The sequence below is a fragment of the Bos indicus genome, chromosome 21, assembly GCF_029378745.1.
Source record: "Bos indicus isolate NIAB-ARS_2022 breed Sahiwal x Tharparkar chromosome 21, NIAB-ARS_B.indTharparkar_mat_pri_1.0, whole genome shotgun sequence".
NCBI classification, from domain to species: Eukaryota; Metazoa; Chordata; class Mammalia; order Artiodactyla; family Bovidae; genus Bos; species Bos indicus.
The window spans coordinates 47,578,341-47,592,799 of record NC_091780.1 but is presented as its reverse complement, the minus strand read 5'-3'; the positions used below and the strand labels follow the sequence as shown (position 1 = coordinate 47,592,799).

Here is a 14,459-nt window from a genome sequence, read left to right as displayed (position 1 = left end):
AAAGAAGTGAGAAAAGAAAGGAAATACAACCTTTGTTGATTTACATAAAAGGCTATGAAAGAGATGGATATCCAGGCAGTTGTCGACATTGAGTAAAAAAAGTATCAAAAAAGCATAAACTTTTTCCCATACTTTGAGATGGATATTGTCTTTTGACCTGTTCCATCTTGGGAAGGCTTGGTTGAAACTTATATCTACATGATTGAGTACATTCATAATATAGGAGGTAATTAATGATTACTTCCACAAGGGCTTCCCTTTTGGCTCCGCTGGTAAAGAATCTGCCTGCAATGCAGGAGACGTAGGTTCAATTCCTGGGTTGGGAAGATCCCCTGGAGAAGAGAAAGGCTACCTACTCCAGTATTCTGGCCTGGAGAATTCCATGGACTGTACAGTCCATAGGGTTGCAAAGAGTCAGACACGACTGAGCGACTTTCACTTTCAATTACCAATGACTTGGCCCATGAAACTCAACTGTGGCACCCCTCCCTGACTTCAGGGTCCTGTCTTCCTTAAATGCTTCATTGGGCTGTGCAGTTCATCCCTTATTTTTAGTCCCCTGCCTTTCACTTAGCACTAACAGTATAAAAAAAAAAAAAAAAAAACTTTTTTAAAGTATGTTAACATATTTAGCTAACAACTCTTTTTTTAGGTGGTTTATAGAAGTGATTTAGGTATTTACTTGAATATATACTAATACTAACTCAGCAGTGGCCACAGGACCAGAAAAGGTCAGTTTTCATTGCAATCCCAAAGAAAGGCAATGGCAAACAATGCTCAAACTACCACACAATTGCACTCATCTCACACGCTAGCAAAGTAATGCTCAAAATTCTCCAAGCCAGGCTCCAACAGTATGTGAGCCATGAACTTCCAGATGTTCAAGCTGGATTTAGAACAGGCAGAGGAACCAGATCAAATTGCCAACATCTGTTGGATCATCGAAAAAGCAAGAGAGTTCCAGAAAAACAGCTATTTCTGCTTTTTTGACTATGCCAAAGCCTTTGACTGTGTGGATCACGATAAACTGTGAAAAATTCTGAAGAGAGATGGGAATACCAGACCACCTGACCTGCCTCCTGAGAAATCTGTATGCAGGTCAGGAAGCAACAGTTAGAACTGGACATGGAACAACAGACTGGTTCCAAACCGGGAAAGGAGTACATCAAGGCTGCATGTTGTCACCCTGCTTATTTAACTTATATGCAGAATACATCATGAGAAATGCTGGGCAGGATGAAGCACAAGTTGGAATCAAGACTGCTGGGAGAAACATCAATAACGTCAGATATGCAGATGACACCACCTTTATGGCAGAAAGCAAAGAAGAACTAAAGAGCCTCTTGATGAAAGTGAAAGAGGAGAGTGAAAAAGTTGGCTTAAAACTCAACATTCAGAAAACTAAGATCATGGCATCTGGTCCCATCACTTCATGGGAAATAATTGGGGAAACAGTGACAGACTTTATTTTGGGGGGCTCCAAAATCACTGCAGATGGTGACTGCAGCCATGAAATTAAAAGACGCTTACTCCTTGGAAGAAAAGTTATGACCCACTTAGACAGCAAATATTAAAAAGCAGAGACATTACTTTGCCGACAAAGATCTGCCTAGTCAAGGCTATGGTTTTTCCAGAGGTCATGTATGGATGTGAGAGTTGGACTATGAAGAAAGCTGAGCTCCCAAGAATTGATGCTTTTGAACTGTGGTGTTGGAGAAGACTCTTGATAATCCCTTGGACTGCAAGGAGAGCCAACCAGTCAATCCTAAAGGAAATCAGTCTTGAATAGTCATTGGAAGGACTGATGCTAAAGCTGAAACTCCAATACTACTATGGTCACCTGATGCAAAGAACTGACTCATTGGAAAAGACCCTGATGCTGGGAAAGACTGAAGGCAGGAGAAGGGGATGACACAGGATAAGATGGTTGGATGGCATCACCAACTCAACGGACATGAGCTTGAGCAAGCTCCAGGAGTTGGTGATGAACAGGGAGGCCTGGCGTGCTGTAGTCCATGGGGTCGCAAAGAGTCGGACACGACTGAGTGACTGAAATGAACTGAACTGAATGATGTCATCATCAACAATGAGCAGGAGATCAAATGGTCATTTCAACACAGTAATGGTTAGTGAAGTACAAAGTGAAGGAAGGAAGGAAGGAGAAAAGAAAATTAAAGAGAAAAATGAGAGGGAGAGATGAAGGACAAAAAGGAGGGGAGTAAGGAGGTAAGATAGACAGGGAAGCAAGCAAACAGGCAGGCAAAAAAAGAAAGGAAAGAAGAAAATACAAACTATGTGAAATAGACACTATGTGGCTTGCAAAACCTAAAATACAAGTAGTCCTAGCCTCACACAGTATTGCTTTAACTGAAACTCTACAAAGCAAGATGCCTCTATTAACTATCCAGCCCTTTACAGAAAATTTGATGACCCCTGCCACTGGAGATACCCAAATGGCCAACAGACATACAGAGAGGTGTAAATATTCATCAGCAGAGAAATTAGGGAAAAACCACAATGTGATATCACTACCCAACAGAATGGGTAAAATGAAAAGAATGATGCTAAATGTTTCAAGCATGTGGAAACTCATTTGAACAATTTTTTAGTAATGTATACCAGAAATGGCAAAAAGCAAAGAAGAACAAAAGAGCCTCCTGATGAAGGTGAAAGAGGACAGTGAAAAAGCTGGCTTAAAACTCAACATTCAAAACTCTAAGATCATGGTATCCTGTACCATCACTTCACGACAAATAGATTGGGAAAAGTGGAAACGGTAACAGATTTTATTTTCTTGGGCTCCAAAGCCACTGCAGACAGTGACTGGAGACATGAAATTAAAAGATGCATGCTCCTTGGAAGAAAAGTTATGACCAGCGTAGACAGCATATTAAAAAGTAGAGACATCACTTTGCCAACAAAGGTCCGTCTAGACAAAGCTATGGCTTTTCTAGTTGTCATGTATGGATGTAGGAGTTGAACAATAATTGATCCAACTGAGCATGGAAAAATTGATGCTTTTGAACTGTGCTGTTGGAGAAGACTCTTGAGAGTACCTTGGACTGCAAGGAGATCCAACCGGTCAAAAGGAAATCAGTCCTGAACATTCATTGGAAGGACTGATGCTGAAGCTCCAACACTTTGGCCACCTGATGCGAAGAACTGACTCATTAGATAAGACCCTGATGATAGGAAAGATTGAAGGCAGGAGGAGAAGGGGATGACAGAGGACAAAATGGTTGGATGGCATCACTGACTCAATGGACATGAGTTTGAGTAAGCTCCGGGAGTTGGTGATGGACGACAGGGAAGCATGGCATGCTGCAGGTCATAGGGTCACAAAGAGTCGGACAGGACTGAGCAACTGAACAACATACCAGAAATGGGTTTCCAGGTGGCTTAGTGGTAAAGAACCGGCCTGCCAATGCAAGAGATGTAGGTTCAATCCTTGCGTTGGGAAGATCCCATGGAGAACAGAATGGCAACCCACTCTAGTACTCTTGCCAGGGAAATCCCATGGACAGAGGAACCTGGCAGGCTACAGTCTGTGGGGTGGCAAAAGAGTCGGACGCTACTTAGCTATTAAACAACAACAACAATATTAGAAAGACATATACGCATAGCCTATAATATAGTCATTTCACCAGTGGGTATATATCCAACAGAAATGTATACATACATTCACCAAAATACTTACAAAAAAATGTTCACACCAGACCTATTAGTAATAGCCAAAAGCTGGATAAGATACTGCACAGCATTAAGAACAAACAACTGCTACATAACTTGTATAAATCCCGCAAATATTAAGCAAAAGTGAGACACAGAAGACTATACACTGTATGTTTCCATTTATATAAAGTCAATAATCAGTAAATTTATTGATGATGTCAGAAACTGAAAAGTGGGGCTTCTAGGATGTGAGTAACGCTCTTTCTTGGATATACACACCTGGTGAAAATTCAGTGAACTGTACACTTATGATTCATGCACTTTTCTGTGTGTCTATTAACCTTTAATAATTATCACAGCAAAAACGTTTCATATTTACAAACTCTATGCCTTTGAAGGAAAACTGTGTACATCTTCTGTTCACTTTTCTGATTTGCCATCCTTACCACCAGTGAGCTATCTTAATCCCTGTTACCTTACATAGAAGGTAGTTTTGTTTTAAATAATTCTCTTGGTGTACTACTGCACAGGATACCCACATGTTTATGTAACTGTCATTTCAGGTTAGTTCCACAATAGATCCCAAGGAGAAACTTTGAAAAGCCAGTAACTTGTCATTGTTGTCAGAAAGTTGTCTGGGAAAGAAGGGGGGACAGGGGGAGCTCCTTAAAACGTACTTTTGTTTGGCCCTTTGTTTTGGCTCACCTTTATCTACTACCACTGTGATTTAATCTGCATAAAATGTTCAAAGGAGCCTTTCAAAAAGCCTCTTCTGGTGGAAAAGTTTTTTTCCCACGACATCTTAATAATGTTGTTATCTTGTGTTCATCCAGTTCCTTCCACCCACGGTGATTAAAGTAAATACTTCACAAATAGCATCGGGTGGTGTCACCTTCCAGCCAGGACGAAAAATGTGGGCCCAGAGACACTACGAACTCAAAAAATTTTAACAGTATCTTTCTACAGCATGGCTCCGCCTACCGAAAGAATCACCGTATTCTTTGCCGAAACTTAAAGTGTGAGAACTGAAATACAAACCAGTGAGTGACTCTCAAGGGCACGGAATCAATCCTAGGTTGAGCCAGGACCTCCAACTCACTGCCTCTTAAGGGAAAAGCAAACGAACAACAACAACAAAAAAACCTCGAATAAAAAACTCAGCTGCAGCATTCTTGTAATAAGAAACAGGGCAAGATGCCGAAATCCTGCCGAGAAAGTAGACCAGGGGACCACACAAAGCTGACCTTCGAGGGAGCCCCATCATTCCCGGCCGCACGGGGCCAGCATTCACCCGGTGCAGCCCCTGGGGGGCCCCTTGCCGTTCCCCAAGGAGGCTGCGGCCGGAAATTCCAGGGCTGGTCTCAACCCACCCCTCCTTTTCTCGGATCGCCCAAACCTCCCACCCTACCCATTTACCTGAGATGCGCCCTGCACAGCCCCGAGAGCAGACTCTGCGCTCTCGCCCAGAGTTTCTCAGGCCAGACGCGCAGCCTCCACGTCAGCCAATCGCAGCTCGCTCGGAGCCTCCCAACCCCGGGTTCCTCTGTGCGAGGAGGTGCGCGCGCTCGTGAATGTCCCCGCGGGGCGCAACGGAGGAGGGGGCCAGACGCGCCCGGCGCGCGAGGATCCACGGCGATCAGGGGAGGAGCAGACGCCGGGCAGGGGCAGGCGGCGCGCACCGGGCATGCGCATTTCGCGCCACTGGGGCCGTGGGGCGGGGCACCTGATCAACAGAGCAAGCTTGGGAAATCTTCGCTGGAGTTTGGAGAAGACAGTTTTCGTAGTTAAGATTGTCAGGTATGAGGTGAACGGCGCATTCTGTGAGACCAAATATTCCCCAGACAAAAGTTAATCTCGTTAGGGGAGGGAAACCACGTCCATAAAAACGTGTCTTGTGGCCTCAACTTGAGCGTTGTGGAGTTTCCACAGAAACTGGCGGAAATGGGATTTCCGGTTCTGTTTTTGTCTTGAGGTGAGAGGGAGAGTGGGGATGGGACTCCAGGGAGAGAAGAGGGACGTGTTGGGAAGGAATGGTTGAATGAAAAAAGCTGCAGTCGGACTCCAGTTGGGCTAGCAAAAACCAGTACCCACCTCTTAGACAAAGAACGCTTCAGACTAAAACTAGGAGGTACTTAAGAAAAAGATATGGATGCTTAACGTTCAATATATGGATTCTTTAAGACAAAAGGTTGAACTTTCCAGAATTAAAAAATTAAGTCCTCAATTCCTGTACCTCTGTGTTGAAACAAGAAAGGATTATAGCTGATAGTAATTCAAATGTGGTTTTCCTGTACCACAGATAAGTGTTGCTTTTATAAATCTCACGTTAATTCCTTCAGACGCCACATAGTTCTTGAGAACATACCATGTGCCAGGTACTCCTCTGGGTTTGGATAATAAGCAATAGTGATGATTTCTTAAATATCCCCGAAGAATATGTATAAAATAAAGTCTTGACGGTCTCCTAAGTTAGTCGTTAAAGTTAATAAAAGAAACTTACACTTTAGTAAAAAAGAGGAGTGGGGGGAAAAATTAAAAAACCAATGTTAATTAGTTGGAACACAGTTGTAATACAAGCTCCTGGTTATTACATTGTAATGAATGCACAGGGCTCTGAAGAAATTTTCTTTTTTTATAGCTTCAGCTTTGAAATCCATTTTTATTTACTTCAGTCAAGGTCTGAATCAGATATAGACGGACAAAAAGTACCATAAAAATATAGGAGGCAAAAAGGAGAACGGGTCAGAGTAGCTGGGAAGAGCACCCTAATCGGGAAAAAAGGTTTGACTTGTGAAAAGCTTTAAGGGCAACTCAAATTTATGTTATAAAAAAAAAAAAAAAAGAGGGAGAGTTGGTTTTCCTAGCTAGAGTAGCAAGAAATAAGAGAGAATAGTTATCGTAACACTGAGAAAAGTCAAACCAAATAATGAATTTATAAGTTAAATTTAAAAACTGTGATTATGCTATTTTTCTTTGGCTAAGGGTACATTCAGTTCAGTTCAGTTGCTCAGTCCTGTCCAACTCTTTGCAACCCCATTAATTGCAGCACGACTCTTTGCAACCCCATGAATCGCAGCATGCCAGGCCTCCCTGTTCATCACCAACTCCTGGAATTCACTCAAACTCAGGTCCATCTAAGGCTTGAATAACACAATCAACCACAACAGTATTAACCAACTTATCTAATTGACATTTATAGAATAGCTATTAACAACAGGATACACTTTCTTTTCAAGTATGCATAAGATATTCCAAGACAGGCCATAATTTATATCATAAATACAAATTCATTGAAAAAGATTCAAATCAGGAGTGACATTAAGAAGATGGTGGAATAGGCAACCCCAGACTCTCCTTCTCCCATGGAGACACAAATTTAACAATAATACAGGGCCAATTGCCTTTATGAGAAATCCAGAAACGTTAAGTGTGTCCCGCACCCCAGGTTAATGTGAAACCAACTGCATCAGTACCCAGTAAGAAATCTTGTAGCACTCACTTGCAAGTGACTCACCCCCAATAAAACATGATTGGGAGGAAACTCTCAACTCCCATCTTCTCACTGAGAAGAAAAAGGAGAACATATATTCAGTGATCTGAATTTTCAAGAAGGTGCCTGGGGGACTGGTTTCTATCTTCCTTGAATCTAAAAACTGACAGGAACGGGCAGCCAGTTTGGGGCTGCTAAGAACAAAAGCAATCAGTGTGCCCCAGAGTCCACTGTACTACAGGCAGAAGTTAGATGGGAGACAAGTACCACAGCTTACTACTGCATCACAGAGGCCACAATAAGGCAGAAAGATCCAAAAGGAGAGTCTCAGTAGAAATTGGCAAACCTCTTCAATTATTAGATTACACACACAAGCCCAAAGTGCATGTGAGGCTTAAGATGTCTCTAGGATCTCTAGCCGGATTGATTATAGACAGTTCTTCCTGTATGAAGCCAGATCACAAAAACTGGGAGAGGTGGGTGATTTTGCAAATGTTGAAGTCCCAACAGAAGATGACAGGACATACAAAGAATAGGGAAACATTACCCATTGAAAGGAGCAAATTAAATTTGATACCTACCCTAAAGAAATGGAGATATATGAATTACAAAAAAATTCAAAATAACCATCATATGGATGCTCAGTGAATTAAGACAGCACAGATAGATAACTAGTGCAGTCAGGAAAACATTATGTTAACAAACAACAACACTAACAAAGATAAACTATGAAGAAGATCTAAACAGAAATTCTGAAATTGAATTCTTGACCAGAAAGAAGAAAGAATCAATGAAATTGAATACAGAACTTTCAGAATCACTCAGGCAAGAAGAAAAAGAAGGAAGAAAACTTAAGAGAGGCTAAGGGACTTATGGAACACCATCATGTGAAACAACATAAGCATAATGAGAGTTCCAGAAGGAAAAGAAAAAGAAAGCAGAGAGCCTATTTGAAGGAATAATGACTGTAAACTCACCAAATAGGAGGAGAGAAACTGACATAAAATTCAGCAGGCTCCAAAATTCTGGAAAAAGATTTTTCCAGATAAAGTAAATCTATAGGCTTTCATCACCATTACTCCTGCCCTTCAAAAAATGCTGAAGGGAACTCTTTAAGTTGAAATGAAAGAATAGTAAACAGCAATACAAAGCCATAATAAAAAATAAAGCTCCCTGATAAAGGTAAATTGATAGACAAATATAGAATTCTATAGTATTTGTAATCTATATGCATGAATCGCTTTTAAATGTATAAAATTTAAAACACAAAAGCATGAAAACTACAAATCTGTTAATGGATTTGCAACATAAAAAGTCATTTTTTATGTGTGTGTCATCAACATAAAGGGTAGGACAGATGTAACCAAAGGAAAATATATTCTATATATGCATATGCATAATGGGAAAGGAGAAAGGAATCAAAACAGTTTTCTATGAAAAATCCATTGATTTAAAATTTAAAAATGACAACAATAAAGAAAAGAATAGGAAGAAAAACTACACAGCATAAAAAAAGCAGCTGAGAAAATGGCAATAGTAAAACTTATCCTGTCAGTAATAATATTTTTTAACAATTACTTTAAACGCGATCAGATCAGATCAGATCAGTCGCTCAGTCGTGTCCAACTCTTTGCCACCCCATGAATCGCAGCACACCAGGCCTCCCTGTCCATCACCAACTCCCAGAGTTCACTCAAACTCACGTCCATCCAGTCATTGATGCCATCCAGCCGTCTCATCCTCTGTCATCCCCTTCTCCTCCTGCCCCCAATCCCTCTCAGCATCAGAGTCTTTTCCACCTCAACTCTTCGCATGAGGTGGCCAAAGTACTGGAGTTTCAGCTTTAGCATCATTCCTTCCAAAGAAATCCCAGGGCTGATCTCCTTCAGAATGGACTGGTTGGATCTCCTTGCAGTCCAAGGGACTCTCAAGAGTCTTCTCCAACACCACAGTTCAAAAGCATCAATTCTTCGGTGCTCAGCCTTCTTCACAGTCCAACTCTCACATCCATACATGCTGCTGCTGCTGCTGCTAAGTCGCTTCAGTCGTGTCCAACTCTGTGCGACCCCATAGACGGCAGCCCACCAGGCTCCCCCATCCCTGGGATTCTCCAGGCAAGAACACTGGAGTGGGTTGCCATTTCCTTCTCCATTGCATGAAAGGGAAAAGTGAAAGTGAAGTCGCTCAGTCGTGTCCGACTCTTCACGCCCCCATGGTCTACAGCTTACCAGGCTCCTCTGTCCATGCGATTTTCCTGGCAAGAGTACTGGAGTGGGGTGCCATTGCCTTCTCCATACATGACCACAGGAAAAACCATAGCTTTGACTAGATGAACCTTTGTTGGCAAAGTAATGTCTCTGCTTTTGAATATGCTATCTAGGCTGGTCATAACTTTCCTTCCAAGGGGTAAGCATCTTTTAATTTCATGGCTGCAGTCACCATCTGTAGTGATTTTGGAGCCCAGAAAAATAAAGTCTGACCCTGTTTCCACTGTTTCTCCATCTATTTCCCATGAAGTGGTGGGACCGGATGCCATGATCTTCGTTTTCTGAATGTTGAGCTTTAAGCCAACTTTTTCACTCTCCACTTTCACTTTCATCAAGAGGCTTTTGAGTTCCTCTTCACTTTCTGCCTTAAGGGTGGTGTCATCTGCATATCTGAGGTTATTGATATTTCTCCCGGCAATCTTGATTCCAGCTTGTGTTTCTTCCAGTCCAGCGTTTCTCATAATGTACTCTGCATATAAGTTAAATAAGCAGGGTGACAATATACAGCCTTGACGAACTCCTTTTCCTATTTGGAACCAGTTTGTTGTTCCATGTCCAGTTCTAACTGTTGCTTCCTGACCTGCATACAGATTTCTCAAGAGGCATGTCCAGTGGTCTGGTATTCCCATCTCTTTCAGAATTTTCCACAGTTTATTGTGATCCACACAGTCAAAGGCCTTGGCATAGTCAATAAAGCAGAAATAGATATTTTTCTGGAACTCTCTTGCTTTTTCCATGATCCAGCAGATGTTGGTGATTTGATCTCTGGTTCTTCTGCCTTTTCTAAAACCAGCTTGAACATCAGGAAGTTCACGGTTCACGTATTGCTGAAGCCTGGCTTGGAGAATTTTGAGCATTACCTTACTAGCACGTGAGATGAGTGCAATTGTGCGGTAGTTTGAGCATTCTTTAACATTGCCTTTATTTGGGATTGGAATGAAAACTGACCTTTTCCAGTCCTGTGGCCACTGCTGAGTTTTCCCAATTTGCTGGCATATTGAGTGCAGCACTTTCACAGCATCATCATTCAGGATTTGGAATAGCTCAACTGGAATTCCATCACCTCCACTAGCTTTGTTCGTAGTGATGCTTTCTAAGGCCCACTTGACTTCACATTCCAGGATGTCTGGGTCTAGGTCAGTGATCACACCATCGTGATTATCTGGGTTGGGAAGATCTTTTTTGTACAGTTCTTCTGTGTATTCTTGCCACCTCTTCTTAATATCTTCTGCTTCTGTTAGGTCCATACCATTTCTGTCCTTTATCGAGCTCATCTTTTCATGAAATGTTCCTTTGGTATCTCTGATTTTCTTAAAGAGATCCCTAGTCTTTCCCATTCTGTTGTTTTCTTCTATTTCTTTTATTGATCGCTGAAGAAGGCTGTCTTATCTCTTCTTGCTATTCTTTGGAACTCTGCATTCAGATGTTTATATCTTTCCTTTTCTCCTTTGCTTTTCGCTTCTCTATATTCAAATATGTAGATTGGCTAAGTGGATGAGGAAACAAGATCAACTATATGTTGCCTACAAGAGACTCCCTTTAGAGCTAAGGAAACATTAAAAGTGAAAGGAAGAGAAAAGATACTGCTTACAATCAGAACTTGCAGAGAGCAGGAATGGCAAACTTCTGTCCGATAAAATAGTTTTAAGACAGACTGTCACAAGAGACAAAGATGGACGTTATATAATAATAAAAGTGTCAATTCACCAACAAGATGTAACAATTTATAAATATAAATTTGATCATCGAAAAAGCAAGAGAGTTCCTGTGGATGTTGGCAATTTGATCTCTGGTTCCTCTGCCCTTTCTAAATCCAGCTTGAACAACTGGAATTTCACAGTTCACGTACTGTAGAAGCCTGGCTTGAAGAATTTTGAGCATTACTTTGCTAGTGTGTGAGATGAGTGCAGTTGTGCAGTAATTTTAACAGTCTTTGGCAGCGTTCCAGAAAAACATCTATTTCTGCTTTATTGACTATTGCCAAGGCCTTTGACTGTGTGGATCACAATAAACTGTGGAAAATTCTGAAAGAGATGGGAATACCAGACCACTGGACATGCCTCTTGAGAAATCTGTATGCAGGTCAGGAAGCAACAGTTAGAACTGGACATGGAACAACAGACTGGTTCCAAATAGGAAAAGGAGTTCGTCAAGGCTGTATATTGTCACCCTGTTTACTTAACTTATATGCAGAGTACCTCATGAGAAACGCTGGACTGGAAGAAACACAAGCTGGAATCAAGATTGCCGGGAGAAATATCAATAACCTCAGATATGCAGATGACACCGCCCTTAAGGCAGAAAGTGAAGAGGAACTCAAAAGCCTCTTGATGAAAGTGAAAGAGGAGAGTGAAAAAGTTGGCTTAAAGCTCAACATTCAGAAAACGAAGATCATGGCATCCGGTCCCACCACTTCGTGGGAAATAGATGGGGAAACAGTGGAAACAGGGTCAGACTTTATTTTTCTGGGCTCCAAAATCACTACAGATGGTGACTGCAGCCATGAAATTAAAAGATGCTTACCCCTTGGAAGGAAAGTTATGACCAGCCTAGATAGCATATTCAAAAGCAGAGACATTACTTTGCCAACAAAGGTCCGTCTAGTCAAGGCTATGGTTTTTCCTGTGGTCATGTATGGATGTGAGAGTTGGACTGTGAAGAAGGCTGAGCACCGAAGAATTGATGCTTTTGAACTGTGGTGTTGGAGAAGACTCTTGAGAGTCCATTGGACTGCAAGGAGATCCAACCAGTCCATTCTGAAGGAGATCAGCCCTGGGATTTCTTTGGAAGGAATGATGTTAAAGCTGAAACTCCAGTACTTTGGCCACCTCATGGGAAGAGTTGACTCATTGGAAAAGACTCTGATGCTGGGAGGGATTGGGGGCAGGAGGAGAAGGGGATGACAGAGGATGAGACGGCTGGATGGCATCACTGACTCGATGGATGTGAGTCTGAGTGAACTCCGGGAGTTGGTGATGGACAGGGAAGTCTGGCATGCTGCGATTCATGGGGTCACAGAGTCAGACACGACTGAGCGACTGAACTGAACTGAACTGACCTGAACCCCTATGGCAGAAAGCCAAGAGGAACTAAAAAGCCTCTTGATGAAAGTGAAAGAGGAGAGTAAAATAGGTGGCTTAAAGCTCAACATTTGGAAAACTAAGATCATGGCATCTGGTCCCATCACTTCATGGGAAATAGATGGGGAAACAGTGGAAACAGTGTCAGACTTTATTTTTGGGGGGCTCCAAAATTATTGCAGATGGTGACTGCAGCCATGAAATTAAAAGATGCTTACTCCTTGGAAGGAAAGTTATGACCAACCTAGATAGCATATTCAAAAGCAGAGCTATTACTTTGCCAACAAAGCTCCGTCTAGTCAAGGCTATTTTTTTTCCCGGGTCATGTATGGATGTGAGAGTTGGACTGTGAAGAAAGCTGAGTGCCAAAAAATTGATGCTTTTGAACTGTGGTGTTGGAGAAGACTCTTGAGAGTCCCCTGGACTGCAAGGAGATCCAATCAGTCCATTCTAAAGGAGATCAGTCCTGGGTGTTCATTGGACGGGCTGATGCTAAAGCTGAAACTCCAATATCTTGGCCACCTCATGGGGAGAGTTGACTCATTGGAAAAGACTCTGATGCTGGGAGGAATTGAGATGGCTGGATGGCATCACCGACTTGATGGACGTGAGTTTGAATGAACTCCGGGAGTTGGTGATGAACAGGGAGGCTTGGCGTGCTGCGATTCATGGCGTCGCAAAGAGTCAGGCACAACTGAGCGACTGAACTGAACTGAACTGAACATTAGAATGCCTTAATATATGCAGCAAACATTTACAGAACTGAAGGGAGAAATAGATTGCAATATAGTAATAGGAGACTTTAATGCCCAACTTTCAACTACAGGTAGGACAGCGAAACAGTAGATCAAATAAGGAAACAGAAAACAGAAAACTTGAACAACACTATAGACCAACCTAGCAGACATATGACGGAGAAGGCAATGGCACCCCACTCCAGTACCCTTGCCTGGAAAATTCTATGGACTGAGGAGCCTGGTAGGCTGCAGTCCATGGGGTCACAAAGAGTCGGACATGACTGAGGAACTTCACTTTCACTTTTCACTTTCATGCATTGGAGAAGGAAATGGCAACCCACTCCAGTGTTTTTGCCTGGAGAATCCCAGGGACGGGGGAGCCTGGTGGGCTGCCATCTATGGGGTCGCACAGAGTTGGACACGACTGAAGCGACTTAGCAGCAGCAGCAGCAGCAGACATATGAACATTATACCCAACAACGGGGCTTCCCTGGTGGCTCAGTGGTAAAGAGTTTGCCTGTTAATGCAGATGATTTGATCCCTGGTCCAGTAAGATCCCCTAGAGAAGGAAATGGCAACCTACTCCATCTTCTTGCCTGGAAAATCTCTTGGACAGGGGAACCTGGCAGGCTTCAAGTCCATGGAGTCACAAAGAGTCAGAAATGTTCCATTTCCAAGATATGTTAAGTCAGAAAACAAGTCTTAATAAATTTAAGAAGTTTGAAATAAAGTACCTTCTCCAATCACAAATGAAGCTAGAAATCAACAACAAAGAAAATAGGAAAATCTGCAAAGTATTAACCACTATTAAGTAAATCCCATGGACAGAGGAGCCTGGCAGGCTACAGTCCTGGAGTCAGACTTGACTGAAAGGACTGAGCATGAGCACAATACCAAAACTATGCGATGCTGCAAATGGAGTACTAATTGGGAAGTTTATAGTAGTAAATGCTTCCATCAAAAAAAAAAACAAAAACCTCAAGTTGACAACCTAACTTTAGACCTCAAGGAACTAGGAAAATGAAGCCAAACTAAGTCCAAAGTTCAAAAAAGAGAAGAAATAATAAAGATTAGAACAAAGATAAATGAAATAGACTAGAAAGACAGCTTTTAAAAAAATCAATGAATCCAAAGTTGATTTTTTTTAAAAGATCAACAAAATTGATAGGCTTTTACCTAAACTCAGAAAGAAAAAAGAAGAGGACTCATAACT

General features: G+C 42.0%; 2 protein-coding genes across 8 annotated transcripts in view; one reads left to right on the top strand and one right to left on the bottom strand.

Annotated features, from left to right (window-relative positions):
* Positions 1-5,336, bottom strand: part of MIPOL1 (mirror-image polydactyly 1) — a 307,526-nt gene extending 302,190 nt beyond the window's left edge. For 3 of the 5 annotated variants that reach the window (XM_070775475.1, XM_070775476.1, XM_070775480.1), the window contains exon 1: positions 5,089-5,335. The gene's annotated coding sequence lies outside the window, so the exon portion shown is untranslated. Of the gene's footprint in view, positions 1-5,088 lie in introns of all 5 variants that reach the window. The other 2 variants (XM_070775479.1, XM_070775477.1) reach the window with 2 other exon arrangements.
* Positions 5,337-5,383: 47 nt separating this feature from the next.
* The window catches only part of SLC25A21 (solute carrier family 25 member 21), a 538,464-nt gene continuing 529,388 nt past the window's right edge, over positions 5,384-14,459 (top strand). For 2 of the 3 annotated variants that reach the window (XM_070775474.1, XM_070775472.1), the window contains exon 1: positions 5,384-5,469. The gene's annotated coding sequence lies outside the window, so the exon portion shown is untranslated. Of the gene's footprint in view, positions 5,645-14,459 lie in introns of all 3 variants that reach the window. The other variant, XM_070775473.1, reaches the window with a different exon arrangement.